The sequence below is a fragment of the Neovison vison genome, chromosome 3 (assembly GCF_020171115.1).
Source record: "Neovison vison isolate M4711 chromosome 3, ASM_NN_V1, whole genome shotgun sequence".
Classification (NCBI taxonomy): Eukaryota; Metazoa; Chordata; class Mammalia; order Carnivora; family Mustelidae; genus Neogale; species Neogale vison.
In genome coordinates this window covers 108,629,822-108,649,116 of record NC_058093.1, presented here as the reverse complement: position 1 = coordinate 108,649,116, position 19,295 = coordinate 108,629,822, and the positions used below count along the sequence as shown (strand labels likewise).

General features: G+C 38.3%; 1 protein-coding gene across 2 annotated transcripts in view; it reads right to left on the bottom strand.

Moving 5' to 3' along the window:
• The window catches only part of CNTNAP5 (contactin associated protein family member 5), an 858,994-nt gene that overhangs the window by 598,259 nt on the left and 241,440 nt on the right, over nt 1–19,295 (bottom strand). The window lies entirely within an intron of this gene.

The following is a 19,295-nucleotide window of genomic DNA, read 5'->3' as shown; positions in this document are numbered from 1 at the left end:
CCTGTGGGCATTGAACCTGGGCACTGAACTTGTGACCCGGACTTCATTACTCACTATCCTCTATCCCCTCAGCTAACAGGTTGTCTTAGTGGAAACCAGAGCTTTCCCAGGACTTACCAAGCCTGCTGCTGAAAGAGAGTGGTGGCCGGGAACTCAGTGCAAACCGCTGGCAGGAGAATTTCTCCGAGGAGGATGAGGGAGAGGAGAGGATGAGGTCTGCTGGGGGGAGAAACAATGGGAGCTCTGGGGCCTTGCTAACAACCTGTGCAACCGGCAGCATTAGGGTCACAGGGGCTTCTTGGAAAAGCAGAAACACGGGCCCAATGTCAGTTCTACAGATCCAGGAGCATCCTTAACAAATCCTCAACAGTTCGTATGCACACCCATATGGGCGCCACTACACTGGAACAGGGGTTTGGACTTCGCTGCACATTTGAATTGACAGAAAATTAAAAACACAACATAATACAACACAAACCCAGATGTTCAGGCCCACTCCAGACCACTCCCGACAGAATATCTGGAAGTGGCATCTGGGCACCTGTGATTGCTGCAACTCCCTCGCTAACTCTAAGATTCCCAGAATCTGACACCCATTGCTCCAGAACGTAGCTGTAAGGATGGCTTGCCTGCTGTCAGGTTGAGTTTGTTGGTCACAGGCTGTCCTTGGGAAGGGATGGGTCACTGGGGAATGAAAGACAAGGCAGTGCCAGGGGAAAGGCGTTCGCAGGCTGGAGCCAGGCAGACTCAAGATGAATCCCAGAAACACCAATTAGGGTCTGGAAGGCCTTGGGGAAATTATTTAATCTCTCTGGCTTTTGGTTTTCTCATAGGTAGAATGAGGATACAAATACCTAGCTTAGAGTGTTATAATCAAAATAAAAGGTGATGTATTGGCTTGCTGTATGAAGGGAGATCAATAATCAAAAAAGCATTCACTAGATAAAAATAATATGTATTTGGTAAATAAAATTATTAATAACAACATATTTTATTATTCCAGATGAAAAAGGATCCAAATGACCAAACTCCCTGCATTTCATGCTGTTCTGGGAACTGTGAATGTATAAAATGATTTTAACAAGATTTAAACATCCAGGATCCCATTTATGAACACAAGGAAAGACACAACATGAAGTCCAACATGTTGGATGAGATGAAACCCATATAAACGTTGGCTAGCAATTTTAAATGACTTTATATAATCTAGTTTCCTACTGTTTAATGTATATATTACATAGTGTATAGTTACTTTCATTTAAGATAACTCTATGAAAAGAAAGCATATCCAGGTCCCAGATATTCCCAGGAGTGCCAGGAGAGGGGAAAGCTGCCAAAGTGGCCGTGGTTCATGAAACTAATTATCCGGGGCAACTCTCCTTGTGGAACTGCAGGACTCCAGTATTACAGAAGCGTTCAGATAGTAATGAACAATAAAGGGAACGCTACCTGTGATCTTACAAACTGAAACAAGCCGTTGTCTTGGACATCCACACCACTGAGTGTCTATTCATACGTCAACCACTAACTTGTTTAAAAAGAGTAAACTGTACTAAAAAGTTGCTCTGTGTCTCCATTTTTTTTTTTTTTAAACATAGAGAGTTCTCAACTCTTGTGCTAGGTGTTAGGGCTAAACAAGTGAGCTAAGCACTATTCTTGGCCTCGAAGAGTTGATAGTCTAGCAGAGAAACCAGAGATGTCAAAGCAATTTCAAAAGCACGTAGTATTTAGAATATTGAATAAATCACTGCCCACCGGGGTTCCAGTATCAAAGTACAGGAACCAGTTCCCAGATGGGTCATGGCTGGAGCAGACGAGGTGGGGTTCCTAGGGAGGTGACAGGATAGACACAAAGCTATGGGGGTTATTTCGATAACTCTGGTACTTAGCTAATTGAAAAGGAAATATTTTGATATTTTGATATTTCTACCATTTTGACATATTAGCAATACTGATTCATCCTAGATTTGAATAGAGGTTAAGCCCAGGTACTGGGCTAGCCCACAGGAACTACTGAGAATACTTTTGGACTATCCAGAGCTTCATAGCAAAAGTTAATATTGTCAAGACAGAGTAGGTTTCCTATAGTCTCCCACATTTATGTTACTTGGCAGGCTGAATAAGAGACACTTAAATTATTTGAGCCTGCATTCCTACTTGGCTTACAAAAGCCCAAAATTCACAGAGTCCACCTGAGACTCCAAAGGCACACCTGCCAGGATCATTCTAGCTTGACACTTGTGTGTGGGTCAGCAGATCCTATGGGCAAATTGTTCAACCCTCTGCTTCTGAGCTGGTCAGTCTTGCAACCTCTTTTGCTTAACTTGCTGACAGCATCACACTCCCACACTCCACTGTAGATTTCCTAGGCTCGCTTTCATTCAGTAAAAAGGCCTGGCTGCCTGTCAAAATATTCAGAGAAAAGGCCCTCCAGCACAAACTAGAACAAGGAAGCAGGTGGTAGCTGAATCCCACCTGCCCAACGAGTGCCAATCCAAGATTCTCATAGGACTGGATCATCCAGATCACTGAGAGAAAGTGAAAAAGCATCACCCCTGCCTGGACCAAGCAAACCCTGCACAACCAGCAGAAGACCATTAAGGAACCCACTAGCAATATACTGAGAATAGTTTTCATGGTAAATAGGAAGTAGGTTACAGGGAAGGAGCTGTGGGCATCTAATTGGATGAGCCCCAGCACTGCATGTATCTGCCTGTGAAAATTATTTAACATCCCCTACGCTTCCGTTTAATTGGGTGTAAATAATAATAATAATAAAGTAATAATAATAATGGTAATGTGGTATTGTCTATCTTACCAGAAGCCATACTGACTATGGAGTATCACTTTTAGGTCTGAATCGCAGGCTCTCCGCCCAAGACCCAAGTTACTTTAAGAAAAGTATTCCTCCAGAGCCTCAGCTTTCTCACCTGTGAAATTGGAAGGCAAGGTTTTCATATTTTATTTGATCATAATCTCCACGTGCCGGTGTCCTGGGGCTGCCCATGCCTTTGCAAAAAACAAAACCAAAATGGTACTTGCCCTTAAGGAGCTTACATACAATCTGGAAGGGAAGGAGGCACACTTTAAATACATGCAGGAATAAATAGAAAACTCCAACTGTGATACATTGAGGAGAGGTGCTTGATGCTATTAATAATATGCTGGAGAGATGTGAGCCAGTCAGAGAAGGCTGGCTGCAAATGCTCTTTGGCCTGCGTGCCATATACCAACAATCACACACAATTCTAATGATGAATGAAGGGAGAAGAAGTCCAGGTTGCTGTATCACTTTTATTTCATGCACATGGCCATAGTTTATTAGAACACCTGATTATCTACACACATCACTTGCGAACCTCAGAACCTGCTATTATTTCCATTTGAGAAATAAGTATACTGAGGCTTACAGTACTGAGCTAGACATTAGCTCCAAATCACTCAGGTGGTTTACTGAGAAGCTGGATTCCAAATACAAGTGTATCTGATTCCAGAGTCCTTTGTTCAGCCACCAATAATTTGTTTAGCCCTTATTGAGTGTCTGTACTCATGTGATTCATTGAGGCTTTGAACAATCTCTGTCTTAAAAGCCTGGAAACCGTATTACTTTGAATCTTTGCATTTCAACCATGGTGGACTGATGATTCAGCCTCAAAAAAGAAGGAAGGATGAGGATATTGTTTTTGTGTGAAAGCAAAGGTGTAACCCGCCTGCAAACAAATGCCATCCTTGTCAGGAAGCCTGGCAGGAGTTAAATGCTAGCATGAGAGAAGTCCCTGGGTTACTTACTGAAAGACCGAGGTCTTTACTCTGAGCTTAAAGGAAGCTTAAAAGCAACTGTAAACGTTGCTTTTCACTTTCTTCCTTAAGAGGTCCCATCTGGCTTCCATACTTGGTCAGCAACAGCCCTACAGCCAGTTTGTGAAACTGCCACGAAAGAAAGCAAAAACTCCTCTCTCCTATTCTTACCTAACTGGTCCCAGGAGAACCCACATTTGCCAAGTTTCTTCAATTAGCTGGCTTTTCCTTGGGGTCTACCTACAGGATGACTCTAGGTTTAGGGATGATAGTCTTTTAAATACCTCCATGTGCAATCACAACAAAACAATATCTCTTTTTGAGAAGAAATAATCACCTTAATCTTTCCATGCTAAATTATTTTTCATCAGTCTGTCTTTTCTACTTTGATTGTGCTCAGTAAAGTATTTCTCGAATTAGCAATTTAAAATATTATTTTTGCAAAAACTCTGGGTGCTATCACTTACTCAAGGGATGGGGGTTTGGGCAATAAATAAGCATTGAATTCATTTTAGTTAATTTATTTGAAGTTTAAAGGGCCTGTTTCCTTCCATAGATGATTTCCTTTTAATCTTCAAACTAGTTTTGTCTAACTAGGTAGGAGAAGGGAGTGTGGAAGAAACACCTTGCCTTTTTACCCTAGTTCTCGTTTCTATCTGTTCTTTCAGGATTTGTTCTCTTCAACAGACTTGAAAGCTCCTTGAGGATCCATTTATTATCCTGTTTTATAACTCCATAATCTTCCCCACCTTGCTGGAGAATTACAGGTGCCCAATAAATACATTTTTAGTGATGAATTAAATATATTTCATTTCTATCATTAGAAGAACATTGCTAGTTTAAAAGCTGATTTCAGCATTTCCTTGTTCCAGAGCAGGAGGAGAAGAAAGAGAGCTTGTTTATCTGTTTAGGAAAATAACTTGGTCAGTGTTAGTTATGGGAAGGTCTAGATAAAGGAAGTTAACATTTAGTAGGATACAATAACAAGAAAAACCACCTTCCTTTTTTCAGGTGAAGTGGTTGTTCTGTGGTGGAGAGATTTTGTTTGTTATTTTTAGAGTTGTTTAATAATTGCAGGTAAAATCAAAATCTGTTTGTTTGCTTGTTTGTTTTTCCCCTGGAACCCAGGGCCATGTGAAAAAGATCAGATAAGGGGAGGGGCTTGGGGCACCTGGGTAGCTCAGTCTTTAAGCCTCTACCTTCCACTTGGGTCGTGATCCCAGGATCCTGGGATCAAGCCCTACATCGTGCCCCCTGATCCACCGGAAGCCTGCTTCTCCTTTCCCACTCCCCCTGATTGTGTTCCCTCTCTCGCTGTGTCTCTCTCTGTCAAATAAATAAAATCTTAACAAAAAAAAAAAAAAAAAAGAAAGAGAGAGAGAGAGAAAGAAAGAAAGGAAGGAAGGAAGGAAGGAAGGAAGGAAAAAGAAAAGGGGAGGTACTTGATTTGAAGATGGGATGTTTTCAGGGGACACTGGGTCTTCTGAAGGGACAGGAGGTTAGAGACCCAAAGCTGGAGATGAGCTGATGATTATGGGGAGAGTGATGTCCAGGCTTCAATGTTTCATTGTGTCTTTCTGATGCTACGATCACCGAACCAAAGTTGTAGTAGAAATCGGTGCTATGCAATAAACAGTCTTGCTTATATGGTGTTGTGTAGAACTCTTAGCAGGCAGTGATCACAGAGGAGGCAGCTGGGCCATTAAGAAAAAAACAAAAACTTGAAAGTTATTAAAAGAGTGGATCTTAAATGTTCTCCCTACAAAAAAGAAATGGTAATTATGTGATTTGATGGATGTGGTAGCTAATGTAATGATGGTAATCATTTTGCAATGCATAGTGTATCAAATCAACACTTTGTATACTTTAAACCCACACACTGTTACATGCCAATTACATCTCAGTAAAGCTTGGGGGGAAATGAGTTTTAAAAAGAGGGTTGGAAGTTAAGGATATCCGTGAGGTCTTGAAACCCATGCAATAGTAAGTCTCTGATAAAGGCAGCAAATGTCACATTTTCTACAAGCAAATGCTCGATAGATGTTTAAGCTATATACTTGGATACTGAGTGAAAGATAATGCTAGAAGTCAGAAAGGAATGGGACAAAATTTAAATACGCATTACTTTTTGGTGGCAAATAAGTAATGTACATATATAGGGATTGGGGAGGTAAGGAGGTTAAAGGGTGTGTAGTTAGAGTGAATGATGGAATGAGTCCCTGAATCCAACAGATGTCAGCAGAGAGTGGAAAACCATACCAACTCATCAAATACAGTGGCTCTGACTCTATTCCTCTGTCCCAGCCCATTGTCTCCACCACAGCCAAGTGGGAGCAGGTCCTGTGTAATTTGTGAGTAGAACTGTTTTAATGCAGTAAATCTGTATACATTGTCCCCTGTTCAGTTCCTGTGAGGTTATAATTGACACCTCCCTTCACCTATCAGACCCTTAATATCCTCAAAATGAAATTGGAAATAAACAATCCCATCCCATGGGATTGTTCCTGAGGGTTAGATGGTGTTCAAGAGCCTTTAACACATCCTGGTACATAGTTTACTTCTCTTCTATAAGCCAACCATGTGTAGAGCATTCTAGGTGGTTACTTTGCTTTTTGGTAGGTGTTGGAGCTTAAATTCCTATGTGAATAATGGTGTTAACTTGCCAAATCGTGATCTGATATTTTTGTTACCTGTCCCCCCATCTCTGACAACTGCCAGTATGTTTTGTGTAACTATGAGTTTTACATATATTCCACAGATAAGAGATCTATAGTATTTGTCTTTTTCTGTCCGACTTATTCACTTAGCATAATTCCCTCAGATTCCATCCATGTTCTGGCAAATGGCAAAATTACTTTATTTTTTTATGTACTGGGTGACAGACATTAAGGAGGGCATGTGATGTGGTAAGCACTGGATATTATATGCAACTGATGAATTACTGAACTCTGCGTCTGAAACTAATGATGTTCTACAAGTTGGCTAATTGATTTTAAGTTTAAAAATTCCATTATGTGTATACACCTCACCTTCTTTATCCATTCATTCACCACCGGGTGTTAGGCTGTTTCCATATCTTGACTATGGTAAACAAGCGACAATGAACATGGAAGGTCCTATATATTTTTTCAATTGGTGTTTTCATTTTCTTTCGACAAATACCAAGAATTGCTGGTATTGCTCGATCCTATGACAGTTCTATTTTAATATTGTAATTTTTGAGGAACTTCCATATTGTTTTCCACAGTGATTGTAGCAGTTTACACTCCCACCAATAGTGCACAAGGATTCTTTTTCTTCATATCTGTACCAAGACTTGTTATTTCTAATCTGTAGGTGTTAGGTCATATCTCACTGTTTTTGAATTGCATTTCCTGATGATTCATAATGTTGAATATCTTTTCATTTACTGTTGACTATCTGTACGTCTTCTTTGGAAAAATGTCTATTCAGATCCTCTGCCCATTTTTTAAATAGACTGTTTGTTGTTTTGCTATTCAGTTTTATGAGTTACTTTTTTTTTTCAGTTGTATTAGTTCTAATATATTTTGGATATTAACCTCTTGTCAGATATTTCTCCCACTCAGTAGGTTGGTTTTTTATACTGCTAATGGTTTCATCTGCTGTGCAAAAGCTTTTTAGTTTAATGCATTCATACTTGTTCACTTCTGTTTTTGGTGTCAGATTCATGAAATTATTGCTAAGACCTATGTCAAGGAGCTTATCACACATGTTTTCCTAGGGGTGTCATGGATTCAGGTCTTGTGTCCAAGTTCTTAATCCATTTTATGTTTATTTTTGTGTATAGTGTAAGATAGTGGTCCAGTTTCACTCTTCTGCATTTGGCTGTCCAGTTTTCCCTGCAGCATGGTATTTGTCTACGAAGACATTAACCTTTCTTTATTTTATATTCTTGGCTCCTTTGCCAAATTAATTGACCATATATTCCTGGGCCTATTTCTGGGCTCTCTATACTGGTACATTGACCTGTGTCTGTTTTTATGCCAAAACCATACTGTTTTGATTACTGTAGCTTTGTAATAAAGCTTGAAATCAGGGAATGTGACATCTCCAACCTTATTCTTCTTTTCCTTTTATTAGCAATAGCATTGGCTTGTCTCTAGCTTGTGATTTCAGGTTTCTATACCTATTAGAATGCACATAAGAAGGCATGCTAACATGGTCACCAACTTAAGAAACCATATTTCCTATAGTTCTAACTAGGATAAACATAAAAGTTATCCTCCAAACTGAAACACTTGAAGATGAAAAAAAAAAAAAAAAGACATATTTAGGCTGAGACAATAGGCATAAACCAAGACAATCCCTGGAACACTTGCATGTGATCAACCTAGGATTACCTCCGTCTGGGCTTTGGAGCAGCAAACAATGGCATTTCCAGAACCCATCTTCTTTATTCCCTAGAAAAAAATGATGCCAAACTATTGACACATGGTGAGTGTTCAATAAATATTGAATAAAAAAGTGAAGAAAATGTTAAAAACAAACTTGAAACGTATCATAAATGAGGCATAAATAAGACCTATGATGACTTAGAAGCATTCTTCAAGGACATATATGTTTCCTCATACAGAACTTAGGACATAATTTAAAAAGGAACAGAATAAGAGGACTGCATGAGGAAGGTAAGAAAGATTCACTCAAAACATAGTAAAATCAAGAGATAGAAAGCAGTTGTAGTTCAAAAGGGTACACATCTCTCTCGTTTAATTTGAGCTGTTTGTCTATGGTGCCATTTCTCAGTGAGAAGTCACAGCCAGAAATGATGTATTTCAACATCATCTTAACTTCCAAGTTTGATCTCTCAGGAAAGGTACTGTTATCAGCCGCTTGAGGTCTGTTTGTTCAAAATTTCTTCTCATTTGTAGAAAATGTGGAAATCATTGCCTGTCTGGGGCTTTGTTTTGATTGTGGACAGATAAGTAAGCATATGATTGGCCATCTGGGGTATTAAGATTTGGTCATTTTCATATAAAGTTGACTATAAAGAATAATTAGGGAAAGGTAAATGTTTTCTAAAGTCTGTTTGGATTACTTCTCAGTAGAAGTAAATGCCTTTTTTTTGTTGAATTACCACATTTTTTCAGTATTTTTCTTTTGAAAATAATTTGTAATTCCTTTGGTGGGAATTAATTAAATGAATAGAATCTGCTTATACCTTATTATAAACGTGTTATTTTCAATGTCTCCCTTTAATATAGCATTGGGTCTATTAAGCCTGATGATCTTGGATATTTTGTACAAATCCAATGATCTCATTATCCCACCTAACTTAAGCATTGTCTTCATCTGTATTTATGAAATATGTCATCTAAGCCCTAAAATTTCCTTCAGCTTTCTTAGCTTTTGTCACATCTAGTGATGATATTGCAAATATTCACTGGAGGATGGATTGTCTCTGGCAGTTTAACACAATGAGAACATTGCTATTCCATCTGCTGGGAACATAGGGACACTTGGCAGGAAGTTAACAAAGTCAATCATGGGATGACCCAATTCCTGAGGCTGGTCTCTTTGATATATCAACATGGTGATGATTGCAAATGTATGGGCCCTGATCTGACATGAATCAGGGCTTCAAATCCTTCATTTATTAGTTACTTGACATTTTCTCTACCTGTTCTGAATTGCCTGTTATGGGATTTTTTATTGCAAAAGACAAATAAATAATTATACATACACACACACTCTCTTTCCCCATCCCATTAAACCTGTTCTCACTGGTAGATAAAAACCTATTCCTAACTGATGTGTTAAGGTCATTGTTGATAATAAAAATAATAGCAAAAATCATAACTAAAAAGGGATGGTTGGCTCAATATTTATTTTGATGTAGCACCGTGGTCTTTACTAAAGCTTTAGAAGCTGAAAGTTAATGAGGATTGGTTTTACCCAATCACTTACAAAGGAAAAAATATTGGAGTGTCCTGTAGATAGGAATGAGAATATGGACCATGTAGGTTTCTGCGTAGCTCCTGTATATTGTATCTATTTTGGATATGGCGAATGCAGGACCAGGAGTTCTAGTTTACAGGACTCCCCCGGTTTCTCTTCTTCGGCTGCAGATTACTCATGACAAGTGCAATCAATAAAAGTTTCCTTGCCGAAGGCCAGAGAGGGCCTGGTTTTTCCACCCTTCATCTAATGAGATGAGGCCAGGAAAATGTGCTGGGGCCAACGCTGCCTTGCACAATCATGTGCACTACTGATTATTTATAGAAAAACAAGACCCGGGTCAAAGCTCAAACACTTCACTAGCAGGAATCCCCTGTTCTGGCATGGTTAAAAGAAGTCTTCTCTTGGTTGTGTTTCATGGAACAACATTGATATTTCACATGTGGTTGTGGGAGAGGAATATTTTGTGATAGAATCTCAAGGCTGACAGGCCCTTCAAGGTCATTAACATTAACTCCCCCATCTTGTGTCTGCAGGATCACCTGGTCAGGCTGACTGATGTGTCCTGAGAGCACCTTGGTTTTTGGGCTTGTTTTTGTCATGGGGGCCAAATGTCATCTACTCCCAACCTGCCAAAATAGGAGTCTTCAGACTGGACATGTGCAGAATTCTTCCAACTTTTCTATGTGACTTGGCTTTAATGTGCTCACTGTCCTGTTGATTCCCCCGTAGGTACATATTTATGCCTCTGTACTACTCCTTATATGTGTAATACCCAACATAATCCCCCAGCTGAGAGTTTTCCTTAATAACCCAGAGAAGAAGAGTACTGAAACCCTTCCCGTGAGTGCATCTGGGGGAAAAGAGTGTAGTACATATTTGGCTATTACCCACTATAAGCTTAGTTAAAACTGATAAACTCCCTAAATGGGGAAGTAGTTTTCATCAAGACTGAACTTGGAATATTGGAAGTTTGGGCCCAACTGTCTTTTCCTTGGATTGGGCCCATTTCCCAAACATGTACAGATTTTGGTGGATCCACATTTTGATATTTATTAGATGTGGTGTAATTTAAACAAATCGAGAGGCATATTTTCATAAATTACAACAGGGAGAAAGGCTGATCCATTTTTTTCTTGATTAGGTTTTTAATTGGATCGGTTAATAAGCCTTTCTTTAAGTCAGAATCAGAGAAAATCCCTCCTTATTGAAGTATTTTGTTTTTATTTATTCTTTTAATTTTTATAAGTTAATTTTTTAGAATTTTTATTTAAATTGAATTTAATTAACATATAGTGTATTATTAGTCTCAGAGGTAGAATTTTGTGATTCATCAGTTATATACAATATCCAGTGCTCATTCCTCCAAGGACCTTCTTTAATGTCATCCACCCAAATACCCCATCCTTTCACCACCTCTCCTCCAGTAATTCTCGGTTTGTTTCCTAAAAGTAAGAATATCTTGGGGCGCCTGGGTGGCTCCGTGGGTTAAAGCCTCTGCCTGTGGCTCAGGTCATGATCTCAGGGTCCTGGGATCGAGCTTCACATTGGGCTTTCTGCTCAGCGAGGAGCCTGCTTCCCTTCCTCTCTCTCTCCCTGCCTGGCCCTCTGCCTGCTTGTGATCTCTCTCTGTCACGTTGATAAATAAAATCTTAAAAAAAAAAAAACTCTTATGATTTGGCTCCCTTTCTGTTTTCTTCTTACTGTACTTGTCCTTCACTTCCTCTATGTTCATCTGTTTTGTTTCTTAAATTCCACATAGGAGTGAAATCATATAGTATTTGACAATTTCTGACTAACTTATTTTACTTAATGCAATACCATCTAGTTCCATCCACATCATGGCAAATGGCAAGATTTCATTCTTTTTGGTAGTTGAGTAATATTTCATTATATAATATATAGTATACACCATATCTTCTTTATCCATTGATCTGTCAATGGACATCTGGTTCCTTTCCATAGTTTGGCTATTGTGGACATTGCTGCTATAAACATTGGGATGCACATACCCCTTTGAATCACTATGTTTGTATCTTTTGGATAATTACCTAGTAGTGCAATTGCTGGGTCTATTTTTAACTTTTTGAAAAAACTCCAAACCATTTTGCAGGGCTTTTGTTTTTAATCCATTTCATATCAGAAGCATGCTCATCTTGCCTGAAGGCATGCAATATTAGTTTTCCTTCCTTTTTTACTTCCTAGTTTCTTGTACTTGTTAACTTCAGAACGGCATTCTATCATACCTAGTAAGTCTAAATTCATGGGGAATCTCTTATTTAAGAAGTTGCTCTCGTATACCTTTGGCTTTCATGGTTCTTAAAATATTCCCTAGGAGGACAGAATATTTCTGTGTGAACTTTGCTGAATAAGGATCCTAGGCTTATTTCTGAGGAAACTCATAGCACTTGAAATTAAGGGTGGGAAAAAAAAGAAAGAAAGAAAAGCCCTTTCCACTTGGCAGACATTAGATAGTTTCACTGGCAGCAGAGCTTGGCAAGGCAACTAAGAGTCACAGAGGAATTCAAGTGAGGAGAAAGCCTGACAACCAGGTGTAAAGCAGGAGTCCCTGAAAGACCATTGGGGAAGGCTTCAAGTGACAGATCCTGCAGAGTGTGGAGATATGAAGCCTCAAATGCCAAGAATACTAGAACTGATGGGTAAGACTGAAGAATAGTCCCATAGGTCAAGCAAGTTGTCTGATACCATGTTGGAGAAATCACGGTGGAGAGGTCCTTCTCTTAGAAGGTAAGGGAAGCAGGAAGCAGTGGGTCAAGAATCAAGGCAGCCACAAGGGGAGAGATTATGGGTTACAAAATGACCAGAGATTAAGATCAAACAATGGGTCAGAAATTCAAATGAACTAAAATGTATCAATGCAAGGCATAAACAGCCAGGAGATGGTGAAGCCATGAAGATAATAAGGTGAGATCTGGGTCTATGTTGGAGATCCCTATGTGCTATATTTGAAAGTAGGAATTCAGGTCTAGGTGAGCATGCTGTAGTCTATAGTTCATAAGCAGGTATACCATTCGGACTTATTGGATGGTTCATGTGAGATAATGGTAGTAGAATACATATTCTGACAATGATATTTAGAAACTCAATACTGTGGGAAAATATAGGGAAGGGAGATTGTTTTCTTTCACATTTCATTCCTTTCAAGCCTCCACATGCATCAGAAAATTAAAGTGTAGTATAACTTAGATGCTGTTAGCAGAATGTGTTAAAAGAAGAAGGATGGGTAGAGAGGTAGCACAATATAGTGAAATTATCTACCTAGTCTTTTCATATGTGGTCATTCAGTAATTGATATATTGTTAGTTTAAATTAAGATGCACTTTTGGGATATCTCATAAGAAGAGTATGGTTCTATTCTTTTGCATGTGGACATCCAGTTTTCCCAACACCATCTGTTGAAAAGACTATCTTTTTCCCAATATGTATTCTTAACACTCTTGTTGAAAATCAGTTGACTGTATATGCATGGGTTTATTTCTGGGCTCTCTGTTCTGTTTCATTTGTTTATATGACTGTTTTTATGCCATTACCATACTAGTTTGTTACTGAAGCTTTGTAATATATTTTGAAATAAGTAAGTATGTTGCCTCCAGTTTTGTTCTTCCTGTTCAAAATTGCTTTGAATAATCAGGGTCTTTTATGGTTCCATATAAATTTTAGAATTTTTCTTTCTAATTCTGTAAATTAGATAGAGATTGTATTGACTCTGTCAATCACTTCAACTCAAAATGGATTAAAGATTTAAACATTAGACCTGAAACCATAAAAATCCTGGAAGAACACACACAGAAGGGAAAAGCTTCTTGAAATTAGTCTTGGTGATGATTTCTTGGATATAACATCAAAAAGCACAGGGGGACCTGGGTGGCTTAGTGGCTTAAGCCTCTGCCTTTGGCTCAGGTCATGATCTCAGGGTCCTGGGATGGAGCCCAGCATCAGGCTCTCTGCTCAACGGGAAGCCTGCTTCCTCCCTTCTCTCTGACTAGTTGTGATCTTTCTCTGTGTCAAATAAATAAATAAAATCTTTAAAAAAAAAAAACAACATCAAAAAGCACAGACAACAAAAGGAAAAAATGGACCAATGGTAGTATATCAATCTAAAAATCTTCTGAACAACAAAAGAAATAATCAACAATATGAAAAGGCAACCTACAGAATGGGAGAAAATATTTATAAGCCATATATCCAATAAAGGATTAATATTCAAAATATATAGGGAATTCTTATAGCTCAATTGCAAAAAAGTAAAAAATAAATAAAAAATAAATAAACCGATTAAAAAATGGGCACATGCACAGAATAGGACTTTTTCCAGAGAAGACAAGACATACAAATGGCCAAATAGTATATGAAGAGGTGCCTGACATTACTAATCACTGCAGAAATACAAATAAAAACCATAATGTGATACCACCTCATGCCAGTTAGAATAGCTATCATTAAAAACACAAAATGTGCATGATAGGCCCTTTGAATAATTCTCTTGTTTTGCTGTTCACATATTGCTTCTCCTAAGTTCAGATGCAAAGATAGCCCAGAATCATTCATCACCCTTAGTTGGAATCTGAATGATCCCTGTAACTTTATTGCTGGGGGAGTACACAGAGGACAAGACCGCATACTTTTATCTTGTTCCCACATAGATTGTGGGGTGTCTTAGTTGGTTTAACAGGCAAAAATAAAACATGCATATCCTTGTTTAAAGGAGTCTGTTTTCACCAGAATCTAATATCAAATAAGAGGAGGCAAAAGAAAAATAATTAATTTTAGCTCACTTATAAATATTGGCCCCAGACCAACCTGGAGTTGGAAAAGAGGGTACAGAGGCTCAGAAAGAGGTGGAAAGTCCCAAAGGACAGCCTACGAGAATCTCTTATTCCCTGAGATACTGTACTTTCTGTTCAAGCAATGAAGGACCCAACTTGTGGTATTTGATTCTGTAATCTACTACTATAAGCTGTTACTGGATTGGCCAAATAAGCCATTCAGCCAAAAAAAAAAAAATCAGTCTGGCTAATTTCAATTCACCAAATTAACTTAATATTTCACCAAATTTGGATAAATCTGGTGTTTATCTTGGGCCTCAAGGACAAACTTTGAAAAAGGAGGAAGTTACATAGTACAGAAGAAACAAACACAAAATATAAGGGTCAGCAAGAATGAAGAAGTGAAACCCTTGAGCACTGTTGGTAGGAATGTAAATTACTGCAGCCATTATGGAAAAAAAATAGTAGAGATTAGTCTAAAAAGTAAAAATAGAACTTCTATATGATCCACCATTCCCATTTCTGAGTATAAATCCAAAAGAATTGATATCAGGATCTCAAAGAGATATTTGTACTCTCATATTCACTTCAGCATTATTTACAATAACCATGACAAGAAAGCAACCTAAATGTCATTGACAGATGAATGGATAAAAAAACTGTGACTTATACACACAAGGTAATATTAATGATACTTAAAAAAGAAGGAAATCCTGTTATTTGTTACAACATGGAGGAACCTGGAGGATATTATGCTAAGGGAAACAAGACAGACACAGAATGACAAATACTATGTCATACTACTTACAGGAGGCATTTAAAATATTTAAACTCGTAGAAGCAGAGAGTAGAATGGTGGTTTCCAGGGGCCGAGGAAAGTCTTAGTCAAAGAGAACAAAGTTTCAGTTATGCAAGATGAGTAAGTCCTAGTGATCTACTACACAGCAATGGAGCCTTAGCTAATAATTCCGTACTGTATACTTAAAATTTGCTGAGAGTAGACTTTATATTGAGTGTTCTTATCCCCCAAAGCAAAATAATAATAGAGGGTGGGTAGAACTTTTGAGAGGCCATGGATATGCTTATGGCATTGACTATGGTGATAGTTTCATGACTGTATACTTAACTCCAAACTCATCAAGCTACATACATTAAATATGTACAGCTTTTTATATGTCAAACAGATGTAAAAAACAAGTTAAAAAAGAGGTGTGCTCATGTTAGTATAAAATACACAATGAACATTAAAGTCTTAATTCAAAAAAGTAGAATATCTGATTCATAATTTTACATTATTATGTATTGAAATTATACTTTGGACACATTGGGGTAAGTAAAGCATATGTTTGTTTTTTTGCTATTCTAATGAAGCTACTAGAAAGTGTAAAATTGTGCACGTAGCTTGCATTATATTTCTTTTGGGCAGTGCAGACCTATATACTTCAGAATCACACAGACCTGTGCCCCTATACCATTTCTTCTGCCATGTATACTTTAGACAAGTTGCTTACCCTTTTGGAGCTTCTGTGTCAACATCCAAAATATTGGTATCAGTAAGGTCTGTTTTGGAGTTAATGTGAGGATAAGCAGTAAATTAGAAAGGGCACACGTTTTTATCATGAAGAAGATCTTACCTGTGATACCCCCACCTGTCTTCCTCTGGGTTTCTTTGTTGAAACCACTGAGCTGAACTCCAGTTACAGGAAGATGAATCAGTGTTCACAGCCTGCCAGGTAGGAGGTGTGTGGGGGGGTTGGGATTATTTATTTATTTATTTATTTAGTCCTTTGGAGCCTGTTGGCAAATATGACAACCAACGTGGAAATACATTTTATACCTGTTCTGTGTGTGGGAAAGACATTTGAATTGTTCTGGACAGCACTTTCAGTGGTTGAGCTGAGAAAAATGTTCATGTATCAAGTCTAGAAACTGACAGACTCAATGAGGAAGCAGAACGTATATTCAACACTGGGAAACCTGGACATCTGTCTTTCTCTTCAACTTATCATAGTATCCATTGCTCATCCATTGTTCTGTATCAGGACACCAGTCTCTGGTAACTGTTTTTATTTTTTATCTTTTTAAGATTTTATTTATTTATTTATCAAATAGAAAGAGAGAGAGAGAGCACAGAGAGAGAGGGGAGGAGCTGCAGACAGACGGATAATCAGGCTCCCTGCTGACCAAGAGCCCGATGCAGGACTCAATCCTAGGACTCTGGGATCATGACCTGAGCCAAAGGAAGATGCTTAACCAACTGAGCCATACAGACATCTCTGATCATTGTTTTTAATTGTAAGTTGACATATGTATAGTCATCTAAATACATTGCTATATCACTCACCATCTCTTGTGAACCCCAAATAACCCTGGAGAGTGGGAAAGTCTGGTAGCATTCTAAGTTTAGAGGTGAGATGCTAGGATAGGGAATAATGCCTACAGAACACCATATGTCAGAGCCATTAATCTGGGCATATTATACACTATTGTATTTAATATTTATAGATCTCTTAGCTATAAATTTTAAATGACTTTCTTAAAGTTACACAGCTAGTAAATATCAGAATCTAGACTATCGCCATTCCTATGTGTTAACATTTCCTTTGGAGAACAAGGTCAAGAGCTAAAGATAATGAAGAAATGACCTACCAGCTCACTCATCTAATGCTTAGAGATAGTCTTTCATGTTTTGAATAGATTCATGCATCAATTCTTCACTTCTCCAAATAAAACATGAGGATCTTTGCTGTCATGTTTCCAATTCATTTTTATGAAAATAATATTAATAAAATAATCATGTGTAGGTATAACTTATTGAACACTATGTCACGAGTGGTGTTTTACATATACTATGCTATTTAATCATTCCAACAGTCTTATAAGGTAGACACTTACCTGATTTCACAGATGAGGAAATAGATTCACAGAACTTAAGTCTTTTGATTATCAACCCACAGGTAATAGATGGCAAGGAAACTGTATTAAAATTTATTTTATTCACCCACCCCTTCTTCCTCTTCTGTGCAATAGTAGAACTAGTTACATATTTTACTCTAATATTTTATGATCAAGCATGATGTCTCCATTTCTCTCTCTCTCTCTCTTTCAGTCTCTCTCTCTCTTTTCTTTTCTTTTCTTTTTTTTTTCTGTTCCCCCCTGAAGAGGTAGGGGACAGAGCAGATGGCTTCTGGAAAGTTTTCAGTCTTCAGATTCCCTTTCCATAAGCACATTCTGCATAAAAATGTCTCGTGCATATATGCTACAGTAGTACCTATTAAAGCCCATTTCAATTCACTTTCATAACATATTTAAAAGTAAAGTTTATGGTTGGATAAAGGACTCACTTCAGGGGCGCCTGGATGGCTCAGTGGTTTAAGCCTCTGCCTTCAGCTCAGGTCATGATCTCAGGGTCCTGGGATCGAGCCCCACATCGGGCTCTCTGCTCAGCGAGGAGCCTGCTTCCCCCTCTCTCTCTGCCTGCCTTCTGCCTACTTGTGATCTCTCTCTTTCTATCAAATAAATAGATAAAAATCTTAAAAAAAAAAAAAGGACTCACTTCATAACCCAAAGCAATCCATCTTATCCGAACTAAAGAAAATAAACAAAAACTGGAAGTCCAGATCAGCGATTGGGAAACCTAAAAATATCCTAGAAATAAGCTCTGTCTATGCTTAATTTTTGATGATAGCTATCTATAGCAAAGTCTGAAATGTGGAGGGACAAGAAAAGTAAGTTTATGTCACAGGCACAAACAATTTAAAACCTAAAAAGAAAACAAAAATGAAATTCTCAAGCGGGAAACATTTTTTTTTTTTTTAAATACATAAATTCGGGGGCACCTGGGTGGCTCAGTGGGTTAAGTCTCTGCCTTCAGCTCAGGTCAAGCTCCCAGGGTCCTGGGATTGAGCCAGCATCAGGCTTTCTGCTCAGCAGGGAGGCTGCTCCTAGCGCCCCCCCGCCGGCCCCCGTCTGCCTCTCTGTCTACTTGTGATCGCTGTCTGCCAAATAAATAAATAAAATCTTTAAAAAAAAAAAAAATATATATATATATATATATATAAAGTCAATTGGAAAAGAAGGGGAAAACCAAAGCTGTATCTTTTTGATGACAAATTTTAGATGAAAACTGAAAAAGTATAGATTCAGCGACTCTTACCCGATTTCCCAGACTCCATTTCCTTCTCTTGCCATGTGTTTTCTCTGCCTGCAGTTAAAGAGTGCATTTTCCTGAACCCCATTTTCATTATGTCACATCTTTGCCTAGAGACCTCCTCCGGCCACCTTGCCACACTCCACTCTCAGACCCTTTGGACCAGAGGGCTGACCTCAGCTCTTGTCCTGTTGCCTGAAAGGACCCCTTTATAATGTCACCCACACTCCTTTCTTCCCACCTTCTAATTGTACCCTCCCAACTATGTCTCTTGTTATCCCTTTTGTGCAATCTGTCCCTTTCTCTCTTTAATTTTAAATTCAGTGTCTCTCCCAAGTATACATATGTCAAAATATATTGACATATACATTGACATATACATGTAGATTTGACATGTACATGTAGATTTGACATATGTCAAAATCTACCCCTTCTGTACATTTTCTCTGATTTATTCTATCCAATTTCACCTTTCTTCCTCTAGACTAAGTTAGCCACTGTCACCCAATGCTTTTCAGATCACAGTAGGTGATAATTATGCTCATACAGTACAGTACGAGGTTCTCAGTCATTGGAATGGGAGCGCTCCCCAGGCCCTGCCCAAAGTAGCTCCATAGACTGGGAGTCAGCACTTCTATGTAAAA